Source organism: Tachypleus tridentatus, unplaced genomic scaffold (assembly GCF_004210375.1).
Source record: "Tachypleus tridentatus isolate NWPU-2018 unplaced genomic scaffold, ASM421037v1 Hic_cluster_2, whole genome shotgun sequence".
In the NCBI taxonomy this organism is placed as follows: Eukaryota; Metazoa; Arthropoda; class Merostomata; order Xiphosura; family Limulidae; genus Tachypleus; species Tachypleus tridentatus.
The window spans coordinates 10,127,837-10,142,085 of record NW_027467782.1 but is presented as its reverse complement, the minus strand read 5'-3'; the positions used below and the strand labels follow the sequence as shown (position 1 = coordinate 10,142,085).

General features: G+C 36.5%; 1 long non-coding RNA gene across 1 annotated transcript; it reads left to right on the top strand.

Annotated features, from left to right (window-relative positions):
* Window positions 1-3,517: 3,517 nt before the first annotated feature.
* LOC143242648 (uncharacterized) lies at window positions 3,518-8,029 on the top strand. Its single transcript, XR_013023035.1, has 2 exons — window positions 3,518-4,018; window positions 7,705-8,029. It is a non-coding gene; the product is annotated as an uncharacterized LOC143242648 (long non-coding RNA).
* The last annotated feature ends 6,220 nt before the right edge of the window (window positions 8,030-14,249 follow it).

The following is a 14,249-nucleotide window of genomic DNA, read 5'->3' as shown; positions in this document are numbered from 1 at the left end:
AAAACAAGCTTATTCGTGTACATGCACAATAAATTAAAAAAAATTCTCAAAATGCAAGCAATAATATTTTATATTTTTGCATGAGTGATCATTTTAGTGCGACACTTGAAATTTAGAGTCCTTGCAGAGCTTGTCAATATCAGCTTTGACAGAACTGGTTGCCACTCTTAACTGACTGGTCAAATGTTCATCAGTCAGCTGACTTCTACATTTGGTTTTGATGAGCTTCATTTTGGAGAAAAATTGCTCACAGCAGTAGGTGCTACCAAAAGGGAGGCAATTCTTTGTGCATGACGGGACAAATTGGGAAACTTTTCACGTACACAGAGTTTGTAAAAGTCTAGCAAACTGTTTTCAGAGAATTTCCTTTTAGTGTCCATGTCAGCCTGCAGTTCAATGAGTTCCATTTGGCAATCATCAGGACTGTCTTCCACTGTCAAATCAAAGGTTGAGCGAACAATTTCAATCTAATTTCAGTTTGTCTGAAATCTGGAAATCTGTTTGCAAACTCATCACGCAGCTTTTGTACACTGGTTCCATATTTGGTGCAATCCAGATTAGGAAATTCCAGTTTCCTGGTTGCAAGATATGTAAAATGGGTCAATATGGCTCTTCTCAACTGAAGCTGGAAAAGTTCCAATTTCTTCTCAAAAGCACAAATATGCTCAAACAACTTATTCACAAGTTGACTTTTCCCTTGTAGTTTTAAGTTTAAATCAGACAGATGCTGTGTAATGTCTGTGAGGAATGCTAAGTCATTCAGCCAGTTCTCATTGCTCAAGAAGTCCACATTCTGACGTTTGCTCTCCATGAAGAACTTAATCTCCTCTCGCAGATTCCAGAATCTCTTCAAAGTAGCAGCTCTACTAAGCCAACGTACAGCAGAGAAGTACAAAACATCTGAATACTCACTGTCCAGCTCATCTAAAAAGTTTTAAATTGTCGATGATTTAATCCTCGTGTTCGAATATAATTTACGCATTGGACGACATTTTCATGACTTCTGCAAAATCCAGAACTTTGGTGCACAAGCTCTCTTGGTGAATAATGCAATGGCTTACAACTACGTCTTGTGCTCCAATTGCAGTTAGAAATTTCTTGGTGAATCCATTTGTCCTACCTGTCATGGAAGGAGCACCATCTGTTGTAACACCACATAATTTATAAGGATTCAGTTCAAACTTTTCTACAACCTTAAGCACTTGTTCACAAATATCCTGTCCTGTGGTTGTGGAGGAAAGGCTTGCCATATCTAAAACTCTTCGAAAACATCAAAGCCTGCAGTAACAGCTCTGATGAAAATGACAAGTTGGGATGTGTCATTGATATCAGTGCTTTCATCCAAAGCCAGACTGAAAGCTTCACACGAATTCAATCTCTCTTTCAAAGTTTCTTTGATGTCCTCTGAAAGATCTTTTGTCCTGCGTGAGACAGTAAAGCGGAAAGGCTAGTTTGCTCCACCAAATATTTTTCTCTGGACATGCATATTCTGTGAATATTGTTAAACAATTTTAATAAATTCTCCATCACTGAAAGGCTTTCCCTTTTCTGCCATACATTCACAAAGCTTAAAACTCAGTTTTGTCACCAGAATGGATGTTTTTAAATGTTCAATTTTGTCCTTTCGTGCCTGACCAACAATTTCATCAAACTGGGAGGAGTGCTTAGTTGCGTAATGTCGCTTAATATTGTACTCTTTCATGACTGCAATTGTAGTTTGACAGACGAGGCAGACAACACCTTGATTATGTGGAACAACAAGATATTTTGTGCACCATTCACTGTTGAATAACCTTCCTCATCATCAATTTTTCGTTTCTTAACTGCTGACATTTTACTAGCCCTGAAATCAAAACAAAAATTATTCTCACGAAAATAGCAAAGTAGAAAAAAAATATAGAATTTATTTACACATGGAACCTCTTATGGACAGAAACACATGTTTCTAAATTGGCATCCCGATCATAGCCCTCCGGTACTTAAATTAATTGAGAATAGCAAAATACAGTGTGACCTCGCCTATTCGCGGTTCGCCATTCGCGGCCCCGCATATTCGCGGGTTATGCGCGAACTGCGTTTTTTGTAGGTCACAGAGACTGAAAGGGCTTTTCGAGGAGATTTCTGTTGTATTTACTCAATCAAGCCGTTTTATCAATTGTCGTCTTCACCAAACAAGATTGGACTGCTATTGGCTGACTGCCTCAGCTTCCCCAACAACGCAAACGGCAAAGCACAGCCCGGTAACGCACGGTACAATTTAGTGAAATACATAACAGTATGCAATATTACTACATTATTACTGCATCAATGAGTATAAGTATCATTAGTGTTTGGGAAGCATTTCATATAGTATATAATCGCATACATATACGTTTTAAAACTGCGTCCAATATTCGCGGTTTTCGCTATTCGCGGGAGGGTAAAGAACGTAACCCCGCGAATAACGAGGTCACACTGTACATAGAATCAGATGCATCTGAAAGCAAAAATTTTAATAAATTCAGTAAAGTCACAACAATATGCTAAATAATAATCAATTTACCTTCAATCTCTTGTAGTAACCGTAAAGGTAATAAAATTTTCACCAATAATGAATGACGGACAGCAGAGGTTAGGAAAATTGTCGCCAGCGGGCGAAGGCGAGGTTCAGGACATGACGTTGAGTCGTAGACAATAGTGCTAGTGCGCGTCACCTATTCATGCCCTAAGGAGGCCGACCAATCGAATTCGGCCTGCTCCTCTCTAGCAAAGATAATTTTAGAAGTTTGTCGAGTCGAAGCCTGGGAATCCCGTAGGATCGATGCTTTTAAAATATTCCATTTGCGTTGGATTACAGATCAGGCCACATGGTTAGATTACAACAACTAGGGCCACACTAAATGGCTTGGCGGGCCGGGTTGTGGCCCGCGGGCCGCCTGTTGCACACCCCTGCTTTAAACAATATATTTTATACGTTTTATTATCTGTGCCTTCCCTCTCGTCTTACACTGCTAAATTAGGGACGGCTAGCGCAGATAACCCTCGAGTAGCTTTGTGCGAAATTCAAAACAACAAAAAACAATTGAACCTAACATTACCTTCACCAGTCTTTAGAAGAATTCTGTAACTTCTGAGTCATTAAACTTGAAAGCAAGTCGAAAAACTGTTGATCAAACAACAACTTGAAACATTGTTTACTTTAGAATTAAATCTGGTCTCATAACATTTTGAAAAGTCGATAATGTTGTATAATTACTGTGAGATAGCAGATTGTAGTTTTATTTTGTGACGTTTCGGTTACCATTAAGTTTGTACATTTTCGATCGTTTAGTTAAACTATGAATTTTTAATTATGTAAAAGTGCTAACTCACTTTCCAGATACAGCACGTTAATTTTGAGTTCTCATGTATTATGAAACCGAGACAAGTTTCCCCTAGCAGTGACGTACAGATATTAATGTTGTGAAAGATTATGTAGATTTATGGCAATAACTACTGATATAAAAATACTGATATAAGAAATAGTTCATTTTTGAAGCATTATGTTATTCTCTGGTTCTTTCTTCTTTTGTTTGATATTTGTTGATATTCATCTAAGTGACATTCATTTTGTATTATTTATTAATATATATATACCTTGTCCTAACCAGGTACTGGCTTACTAACTCTTGTTTTGTACACAATAAAACTCGGATGCTAGTTGTTTTGGTTATCTGTTGTTATTTTACACTTCTTGAGCGGCGTTTTGATTAATTACACTTTGAATTGATTCTATGACTAAATTATTACGAGAAAGATGGGTTTCAACAGAAGATGGTAAATAATTAAACTCACAAACTTACTGTTTAAACTTGTGTTGAATCTATCGTTGTTTCACGTGGCTTGACGTCATTGACGCGTAAACTGCTCTACAACCTTCAATAACGAGGAAACAGACGGTGAAACTTCCACATTCCAAATCTTATTATGTCGTGACTGACTTTAACACCTTGTATGTGTGACTGAATATTTCTGTCCTTGGTAACTTTGCAGGTTCCACGTAAGTAAACTTTTTTTACTCTTTTACGAATTACTTAAATCTTATGTAATTACATGCTTATTAACACTATTATTTTTTTATTTCATGCTTTTGGAATAACACTTGGCGGTAATTTAAATATCAACACTTAACAATAAGTTTTTAATTGGGTTAAAGCAAATTAAGCGATGACGTCATTCGCTAAAATAAAGGTGCATATTAAAACGTAAATATTTTTATTAAATATAAAGTTATTTTGTACTTTTGGTACAAAAGGTAACTTCGGTCATCAGGTTCATAAAACCAACATAACATGTAAACAATCAGACATGTGTCTAAGCTTCTGAGAAACGTACAGTCAAAGGGAATCTTTGTGGCTAACGTTTGTACTTATGAAACAGAAAAGCATGGAAGCTGTAAGTTTTGTATGTTTGTGCATAGCACGTGTAATTGTTTAATTAAATGTCTGTTAAAATTAACTTACTTTCCTTCCAACACTGATAGCATTAAAATATTAATATTCTTAGGTTTTCTTATTTGGATAAAAATGCATATCCAACTAAACTATTGTATTATGCATTTATTCAGATTTTTTTTTACTTTATGATATTCTGTATTCTAACACGATAAAAAAGATAATTTTTTCAAACTAGATAGGATGGAAACTTTTAATGTAATTTTGAATGATGTAGCATTTGTAACAACAAATAAAAACTAGTTTATCATTTATTGTAAGAAAAAGAGCGATTTTTAGTGTTAATTATTAACAGTAACAAACGAAAGGATGAGAAACCCGTTCCCTTTTAGTCCTTCATATTTTGTTCCTGTAATCTGCCTTCAATAACCCTATCGTATAAAAGGGAAAAGGCTTTTATCCATTCCCTTTTAGTGTCTCACTCTTTGTTTTTCTAGTCTGTCTTCAGTAGTCCTATATGTCTGTGGACTCGAACCAATAATAAGACGGTTTTCGTAATGACAAGAAACCAACTTGTAGTTAAAATGTAAGAAAGTCGAAACGTTGTTCACCGCTTTATTTTGGTAAAAGTGTTAACACCATACCAGCCGTCCTGAATCCGGTTTTCGATACTCATGATGGGCAGAGCATAAGCAAACGGTAGTCCTATCGTGTAAAAGTAATGTGTTCTGAGACATTTCAATACACATCCTGGAGAAAATGACGTTAGATAAGTAAATATTTATTTTTTCTTACTGGATACATTTAAAGTAAACTTTTGGATTTTCTTTTATTCTTCCTTGAGGTTAATTATCTTTATAATTAAGCAGAAATCACAAACACAGAGTTAAAAGTTTTCAGAATCTAAATAATTTTTGTTTGTTTTGAATTTTCGCACAAAGCTACTCGAGGGCTATCTGTGCTAGCCGTCCCTAATTTTGCAGTGTAAGACTAGAGGGAAGGCAGCTAGTCATCACCACCCACCGCCAACTCTTGGGCTACTCTTTTACCAACGAATAGTGGGATTGACTGAAACTTTATAACGCCCCCACGGCTGGGAGGGCGAACATGCTCGCCCTCCCAGCCGTGGGGACGTTAAAAATGTGACGGTCAATCCCACTTTTCGGTAGTAAAAGAGTAGCCCAAGAGTTTGCGGTGGGTGGTGATGACTAGCTGTCTTCCCTCTAGTCTTACACTACTAAATTAGGGACGGCTAGCACAGAGAGCCCTCGAGTAGCTTTGTCTGAAATTCAAAACAAACAAACAAAACATTGTTTTACTCACCATCACGCCCAAAGCTGAACAAAAATCGCAGAATGGCTGACTAATGAATGTATATTATATACGACAGCAACGCTGAAATCAAGGGTTCGATTCCCCTCGGTGGAGTCAGCAGATGGCCTGATGTGGCTTTGTTATAAGAAAACACACACACACACACACATACAAATATTTATTATTATTATTGAGAAGGCCTTGTGAAAACAATAATACTTCTTAGGTTTACGATGTTTAAATGGATAATAAAGACCAAGTAGCCTAATAATTCCGTAAGCTTAACAAAAAAGTTTAAATAAATGTATAAAGATTTTAAACAAAATATGAAAAATCATTTTTCATTAAAGGGGATAAATTGTACTCATTATTAGGTTTAATTCTTTCACTGAAATTTTAAATTTATTATTATCATATTTAAGTTATTTCTTTGAATAAACGGTACTGTTAGGCTTAGAGTTCCATAGCTAGAGTTTACATGATGCATCAGTCCCTAAAAGGCCTAGCATGGCCAAGCGCGTTAAGGCGTGCGCTTCGTAATCTGAGGGTCGCGGGTTCGCTCCCGAGTCGCGCCAAACATGCTCGCCTTCCCAGCCGCGGGGCCTTATAATGTGACGATCAATGCCACTATTCGTTGGTACAAGAGTAGCCCAAGAGTTGGCGGTGGGTGGTGATAACCAGCTGCCTTCCCTCTAGTCTTACACCTAAATTAGGGACGCCTCGGTGCAGTGGGCTAACAACCTATTCACTTAAATACCTGTTCATGAAACTGCAAGTGATTGCGGCCCTATGTTACTCGACGGAATCGAGTGGTAGATGAATGATGAATCAGTCCCTAAGCGTACTTTCAAAATAGAAGTTAAAGTTAATTAACAGAGCTTTAAAGACTTCTGTGTGTGAATTATTTTCAAAACGTGTAACTGGTTGTAGGGCTAATTATTGACAGAATGTGTACACGTCATCATTACGAATTTGTTACGTTTCTCATTTTCCAAAGTCTTGAACAAAATTCATTCAAAATTAGGCTTAAAACTATTATAGGGTGAATGATGTACAAATATGATTCGCAATTTCTACCTCTAAGCAAACACTTAAAATTATTTCATGGTTTATTTGTTTGCAATTAATCACAAAGCTACACAGTGGGCTGTCTGAGCTTTGCCCACCACAGGTATCGAAACCCGGTTTTAGCGGTGTGAATCCATAGACATACCGCTGTGCCACTAGGGGCGTACTTTTATTCTTCGTGTTATATTAAGAATACAACCCATAATTTACTAATACAGCTCTTTCATCTGTTTAGTAGATATATATGATAAATAAACATTAATAAACAATATTTCTGACTTACAAAACAAGTATATGTCTCATAACTGTTCTTTCCTTCACGTCAATGTGGCCCGGCATGGCCAAGCGTGTTAAGGCGTGCGACTCGTAATCTGACGTTCGCGGATTCACATCCCGGTCGCGCCAAACATGCTCCCCCTTTCAGCCGTGGGGGCGTTATAATGTGACGGTCAATCCCACTATTCGTTGATAAAAGAGTACCCCAAGAGTTGGCGGTGGGTGGTGATGACTAGCTGCCTTCCCTCTAGTCTTACACTGCTAAATTAGGGACGGCTAGCGCAGATAGCCCTCGAGTAGCTTTGCGCGAAATTCAAAACAAACAAATTTGTCTTGGATAAAATATTAATTATGAAATATTTATAACGAGTTACAGAATTCAGTGATGTTAAAATAAATTAGAATTACTGTGATGTAGGTCCAGCTTATCTTTCAAAAGTATGGACTGAAGTGGACCTCTCTTGATTTTAAGCTTCTAAATTAAACAATTTTCGGAATACTAACTTTATTCGTTATGAAATATGTCGTTACAATTTAGAGTTTGTAAGTGACCCATCATCATCAGAAACCCTAAAGTTAATGGGTGAGTTACGTGAGTCGCCTTCTTCACCTCATAATTGTATCTCTTTTTCAGATCCTGATAGTAACTCGACCACTCTTCTACATGTCATCAACAACAACTATTTTACCCTTTATTGATTTCATGTTCATAGCTCCAGGCCGTTAGACTTGTAATTACAGTTATTACAGACGCAATACTGATGGACCTATTGACTTATTGTTGAGGCAAGTCCATCTATGAAAGCTCAATAGGAATTGATGCTATAAAAGGTGGTGATGGCTTCGTGGAAATCACAAGGGTCAGGAAGAGAGTCTCGAACACATAATAGTAAAAGATTGTATAACGTGATCTGAAACAAAATAAACAGCCAGTGTGTGTTTGTTATGATTACTTTTAAGTTGGTGAGGACATTCCAAAATCCTATGTCTCTTCGACTGCTTATAAGTCTTGCCTGAAATGCGTTACCATTTTAAGTCACTCAAGGCTGTTTGCAGCCTTCCAAGTTATTATTTTAACCTTCCTCACCTCAAACCACACCATCTTTCACTCAAAATTCATGCAAGGGAAATAAAACAACACAATGATACAACACATTAAAATCTTACACATCAACTGCCAAGGAAATCCCAAAGACAAAAGGATAGAAATATACAACATAAACAAACATATAAACGCCAACATAATCATCGTTTCAGAAACACTTTGCACAGAGAAACAAAACACCACAATTCCCGGATTCATCACACACAGCATACCTCACTCAGAAAATAACAGAGGTATAATAGCTTACTTTAGTACGAAAATATCGCATTTACTCTCGACAGAAGATTCCTTTAAATTTAACATTAATGAGACCATTTTTTGTAATATACACTTTAACAACCGGCTAACTATTCCGATTCTAGCCATATATTGCTCACCAACCAAAGATATCGACATTAACTTCCTCCAAAAATGTGTTAATCGTAAACCCAAACCAATTATTATTGGAGATTTTAATTCACCGCACACAGAATTAAGGGGTAACAGAGACACACGCAGAGGATCGTGCATAAAATTTTTATCTCTAGCAATAAAATGCACCTAATTAATGACAATACACCTACATACTTCTCAGCCGCTAACGGTTCATACGATGTACTCGATTTCATCATCGCACCCAAGGACATGGTTAACAGAATATCTAACATTAAAGTGCATGATGAAATCACCAGTGACCACTTCCCCATGTCATGTATGATTCACCCGCGCCACCCTGCTGTGGCGTACGTGACTACTTCCGCATACACCTACACTGAAACAGACTGGCTCACTTTTATTGCCTCTCTGGACTCATACCTACCCCATCCAATCGAACATGTAAATAACAAAACAGAACTAGACAACTAAGTTGATAAAATTACAGAAGCAATAACGAAAGCCATAAAAAACACAATTCCTAAATCAAAAAGAAAACAATCACTTATTCAATGGACTCTAACACCAGAAATTCACGTACTAATAATCAAACGCAGACGATTAAGACGAACACACTACGTCACACGCGATCCACACATTAAAACAGAAATCAATAGAACAAATACAAAAATTAAACAAGAAATTAAAAAAGTCAGAGAAAACAATTGGCATAATTTCTGTAAAAACTTAGAAAAAACCAAGAACAATCCAAAAAAATTCTGGAAAAAAATTCAAGAGTATTGCTTCAGACAAAAACACATATCACACACAACAATAAAATCGCAAGGACGGACGAAGAGAAAGCTGACTTATCAGCTGACTATTACAAATCCTCTTTTAGCGATTTAAACTCAGTAGATTTCGACACACAACACCAACACCATGTCAACAACTTCATAAATACAAACCAAGCTTCATTCTCACCAGGATTCCCTGGCGAGACACTAGAAGCATACTCAAGTTCAATCAATAGAAAAATAACCATAACCGAACTAAAATTAATATCAAAACTTGAAGAACACTTCCCCGGACATGACCAAATACCAAATATTATTCTGAAAAAAGTTCCACTCTCCTACTACAACACCTCACAAACATCATAAACATTTCACTAGCGACCGGGTATTACCCTGACACGTGGAAAAAAGCCATCATAACGACGATCCCCAAGAAACAAACTAATAGAACAAATCCAGATAATTTCCGCCCCATCAGTCTGTTAAGCTGCCTTGGGAAACTGATGGAGAGAATTATCTCCAACCGTCTCCTCCATTTTTGCGAATCAAACAACATCCTTCCAGAATCTCAAAATGCCTCCAGAAAAAATAGACAAACAACAGATCACCTCACACGACTCACCGAATCAATCTACAAAGCTTACAACAACAATCAAGTAACCATCGGGGTATTCCTAGATGTCAAAAAAGCATTCGACAGCGTTTGGCACAACACCATCATATACAAACTAAATCACCTACAAATAAATCCCACGATAGTCAAATGGATTTCAAATTTCTTAACCAATGGAACAGCACAAGTAAAAGTCAATAAAACTATATCCAAATTAAATCCAACAAAAACACAAGCAATCACCTTCTATAAAAAACTAAAGAAGCAAAGAAAAAATCTAGAAAAAAATAAAACTATCACTTGGAAACACAACAATTAACATGAGCAAAAACATCACATTCCTTGGCGTCACTTTCGACACAAGACTAACATGGAAAAAACACATAAACAATATACACTCATCAATCAGAAAAAGGATTTCATATCTAAAGACTATAACTGGTAAACAATCGAAATGCGCACCGAACACCATTATACAAATATACAAGGCTTACATCCGTCCACTAATAGAGTACGGATGTCAAGTAACATACAATATGTCAAACAACACACTCCAGAAAATCCAAGTGCAACAAAACAGAATATTAAAATCTGCATTCAGCCTACCATCATTTAGGCCAACAAATTATCTACACCAAATTAGTAATTTACCAACTATAAGAGATAGAATAACAACTTTCTCTCAAATATTATCTAAAAGCAGAAAATAGAAACAAAGTAACGACATCACTACACAAATTATCAAGTGTACCAACAAAATACATATCACCTTACAACATATTTCAAGAATCACAATCCACTCAACAAAGAATCTAAATAAATAAAATCCATGTCATTAACATGAATTCCTTTTTTTTTTTTTTTTCAGATACAGGGCACACGACAGGCATAACTTTCGGCGCCTGTCCTGTGAAAGTGGGTTTTCTCGGGGCACTCCCGTTTCCCCACCCCCCCACATCAAAATCTTTAGGCATTGGATTTCTAGATCCCAGCCCAGGCATCTCTTTTGCCAGACCCTGAATTGTGCCGTTTGATTTGATCTGGATTTGAATGAATTATATTCATGTTCACATCTGCTCAACTTCTTCCTTTCGGGACAGGTCCCGGCCTTTCTTTCTGCTGCTGCCTTTGCCTCCACCCAAGACAACATTTAGAGAGACATCCTCCACCCAAAAAGTCAAGAATAATAACAATAATAAACTTAAGTAAAAAAAAAAAAACACCACTTAATCTTAATAACAATCCACGAAAGGGGACGAAGATGAACCACAACGTTCCTGAACACCCCGGTTGGGGAGAGAACTCTTCTGATTTCTCTCTCTCTAAACTGAACCCTGCCACGTTAGTTTAGTTTAGTTTCGTTACCATCAAACAGAATGCATATTTTGTTACAGCACTCAGTTACAGGGGTTTCTTCCTTCTTTACCTGCTATCTCCTAAAACAGTAAGTACCACGCTTCTGTTTGAGGAAAGGGTTATGTGTTTAATGCATTTCTAACGAAAGAGGCACTCACTATAGCCACTTCCGCAACGCAGAGTTGATCATATTCGACTCCAAATAGAAAATGTCTCCATGTGTCTGTCTTTATTAACCAGATAAGAACCATTTTTGATATTACAATGAGGAATAATATTCTAAAAGTGCTCACCATTATTCATCAAAATGTGACTATTCTGACTCAGTCACAGAGCAAAAATAACGTGAAAAAATCGATCTCCATGTTAATGTTTCTTTCTTTGTATTTTTGTGACCTTAACCCTACACAAACTAGTCAGTTAGATAACAGTCTAAATGTTTTCCAACCCTCGAAAAGTGCAATCGGCCGTTTTGAGAAATTTAACTGACAATCACACTCATACATACAGGACTGAAAACATGACCTCTGTCCATATGAAGTAGTTGTACTCACGGACTTTTCATTGTTTGGTTTTTGCTTTTCTAGTTTCACAGAAAGCTACACAGGAGCTATTTGAGCTAGTCGTCCCTAATTTAGCAGTGAAAGACGAGAGTGAGCGCAGCTAGTTATCGCCAGTTCTTGGACAACTTTATTTTGGGGAATAGTTGGATTGACCGCAGCTGATAGAAAGAGCATGTTTAATGTGACGGGTATTCGAACTCAGGACCGTAAGGTTATGAATCGCGCGCAATAACTATTTGGGCATGCTGGGCCAACAGTTTATATATCATCGTTAAATCTATGATCTACATAATATGAAATTCTCAAGACAAAACTTTATAATTATAAAATGTAATAATAATACTGTAATTTAAAAGATAGATTCACGTTTTAATACGTAAATAGTAACACAATAGCAATTTATTTTTGAAACTAAATCCAACAACACAAAACTTTTTGCAAATACTTTATTCTCATTCGATCAATAAAAATACGTTTCTGAGTTTGAAATTCGTTTTTCCAAACGTCTTCAGCTTTTAACCAGATCATCTTCGTGTTTCACTTTTATATCAAGAAGTTGAAAGGAAGGTTGAGATTTAGAAAATAGTTTGTGATAGAATTCTAGAATGTTTTATGTTTCTGGAATGTTTCATGAGATCCGAATTCATCAAAACATAAATTTTCCTTTTACTTAGTTCTGAGACACTAACCTTGTCTGCATTATTACCATCCCGATTTCTTTATTTTTTACGACATTCGTCATTGATATGTTTGTTGTTGTTTTTTAATTTCGCGCAAAGCTACTCGAGTGCCAGCTGCGCTAGCCGTCCCTAATTTAGCAGTGTAAGATTAGAGGGAAGGCAGCTAGTCTAGTTATCACTACCCACCGCCAACTCTTTGGCTACTCTTTTACCAACGAATAGTGGGATTAACCGTATCATTATAACGTTCCCATGGCTGAAAGAGCGAGCATGTTTGTGGCGACGGGGATTCGAACCCGCGACCCTTGGATTACGAGTCGCACGCCTTAACCCACCTGGCCATGCCGGGCCTCGTCAGTGATATCTTAATACATTTAATCAGCGGGATTGCAGAACGTCATCTCTTCTGAACCTCTTGTTTGGTATAACAGCTTCTATTACTCGCAATGAAGAATTTTCCTTTTATCATTCTATTTTTGAAGCTTCAGAATACTCCATCATTATAGGTTGACGGTTTAAAAAATAACAAATTATTTTAAACCTTTGTTACATACATGTCAGCAGGTTTGAATTACATTTAAGTGTGTGTGTGTTTTCTCTTACAGCAAAGCCACATTGGACTATCTGTTGAGTCCACCGAGGAGAATCGAACTCTGATATTAGCGTTGTAAATCCGAAGACTTACCGCTGTAACAGCTGATGGACTGCATTTAAGTTAACTTTCGCATAATTAAAACAATCTCAAATGAAACAGCATTAAATTATTTATATTTTTACATTTCATCCAAAGTGGCACACATACACACACATTTTAAGAAACAGTTTTACCTCTGTACTTATTGTTCTTGTTGTATTCTGCTGTTATCGCTAAATATATTTCTAAGTGTTTTTTAATGTACAGTCAGCGGTGCACCAGTTGAGCTTTATTTAATCAGTTACATTTATTACAATATACTTTGTCGGTTACGTGTGTTTGTTTGTTTACTAAATGTCATTTAGATTATTTAGTGCAAATAAAGCTTTATCTTATCGTTCCATCGCTTTTGTACTTTAGCTAAAATACGACATGATACACAGGTTTTGTAGGACACTAACACATTTAAAATATTAATATGTAAACAATATTAGTATGTGTTTGTGGTCTGCCTTCCACAGGTATTGAAATCCGGTTTGTAGTAGTACTAGTCCGTAGACGTACCACTGTGCTACTAGAGGGTTAGTAGCTGGTTTCTCTAGTACCAACCGCTTTGTACAAATAATTTCGTTTCCTAATACGCTATTTGTGCATATCAAGCATTGTTTTAAGCATTACGTTCCATTATCCTATCGACTTAATCCATTGGAGTTGTTCTGTTAAATCTCGAACTAATGTCATTAACTGTACTACCACTTTAACTGTGTGAAGGATAACAGAAACGTAAAATCAGTACTTATGTGTTGACTGTTTCTGTTGAAGTCCTTTGCTTAAATTGAGATGTATGCGATTATATATGTCATTGAACGTTTGAGAGGTTAAAGTGTTTTTAGCCAAATGTACGTCTTGAACAATAAATTTAAAAAACATTTCGTGTGGTGATAAACAATAGTAGATTTTGAGAAAAAACCAAATACATAAGGATATATGTGACTGCGTAGGCAACAAAATATATGATTAGAGCGAATTATAAACATATACGTATATACTATACAAGCTATATAACAGGACGTTCTA